The 1,250-nt window shown below is 33.1% G+C and overlaps 1 long non-coding RNA gene across 1 annotated transcript; it reads right to left on the bottom strand.

Moving 5' to 3' along the window:
* Positions 1-156: 156 nt before the first annotated feature.
* LOC107683627 (uncharacterized) lies at positions 157-628 on the bottom strand. Its single transcript, XR_001633743.1, has 2 exons — positions 556-628; positions 157-305 (listed from the first exon to the last, which is right to left on the bottom strand). It is a non-coding gene; the product is annotated as an uncharacterized LOC107683627 (long non-coding RNA).
* Positions 629-1,250: the final 622 nt, after the last annotated feature.

Raw genomic sequence — 1,250 nt, 5'->3', positions numbered from 1 at the left:
TGTAACTGACAACTTATTTTTTTATGGTCATCGGCTAACGTTAGCGACCTTATTCCAAAAAAAAAAAAAGGTTAGCGGGCTTATTCACTACAGCTCCTAACTACTGTAGGCATCAAATGGAAATGTCAGTTAAATCTAACCAAACTGTTCTTAAATAAAAAAATTATTTCTTAAGTTTACATTACTTCAAAATGGGTGTGCTTGCATTACCTGTAGATTAAGCTTCTGCCGTGAATGACTGTTAAGACAGATGTGGAGGATGGTGTGTCCGCCAAAAAAAAAAGGCGCGGGGCTCATCTATCCAACTGTGAGAAAACACACAAACATATAAATTAATTTTCCACTAGAAAAATAAAATAAAAATGTGGCTTAATCACTGCACATTAAATATTGTCTTTGATAAAAACACCGAGGTAATGTCGCGCTGGAGCTTCGCGTCTTTGCTAGCTAACACAAATTAGCACTGCTTTGTTCTTAAAACTAAGTGACATCAGAATAAAACGTTCGAACTTTCAAAAGTAAAATAAATTGAATGAAACAGTTCGCTGTGCTTACCTGTTACTTTTCTTCTCTCAACCGTTCTTCTGATTCTGTGATGATTCCGTCAGCCTTGGGTGATGGGCAGCTGAGACTCAGAAGAAAGGAAATGCACGGCTTCCTGTCCGGTGTGTGAAAACGAACGTGGTATTTTTCCATAATCAAAACTAATTACATTAGAAACAAAAATGTAGTGCATCGTAGTGTAACTGATTTGACTGAAATGTACTTTTCATGTTTTTGTATTTATTTGATTACTAGTTATGTAGATATTTAATTAGTTATGAAAAGTATAGAAGTAAAGATACCTAGGTATCATAAATAATTTATTGCAAAATATATTTTTTAATTAGTTTATATTATTTTAAAATGGGTATGCTCGGATTACTTGTTGATTAGGTTCCTGTCGAGTGTCATGTGTTCGTGGAGGATGGTCTGTCAGTCACCCCTCTCTATTTAAAAAAAACCCCGCGGAACTCGTGCTGCGAGATTTACTTTACAGAATATAAGATGTAGTCTTTCGATTCTTTATGTATTTTTCTCATATGTATTTATTTGATTAGTTATGGAGTTATTAAATGGGTTATGAAATGTATAAAAGTACAGGCATTAATACAAAAGTAATTTCTTGAAAAATGATATATCAAATAAATTAGAAACCCACCTACTGTTTTTTTTTATCCCTTTTGAATATTAATTTGTTGTTAGCCATA

The sequence above is a fragment of the Sinocyclocheilus anshuiensis genome, unplaced genomic scaffold (assembly GCF_001515605.1).
Source record: "Sinocyclocheilus anshuiensis isolate Anshui unplaced genomic scaffold, SAMN03320099.WGS_v1.1 scaffold2777, whole genome shotgun sequence".
NCBI classification, from domain to species: Eukaryota; Metazoa; Chordata; class Actinopteri; order Cypriniformes; family Cyprinidae; genus Sinocyclocheilus; species Sinocyclocheilus anshuiensis.
Note: the sequence above shows the minus strand (reverse complement) of the source record. Positions and strands in the feature narration are given on the sequence as shown.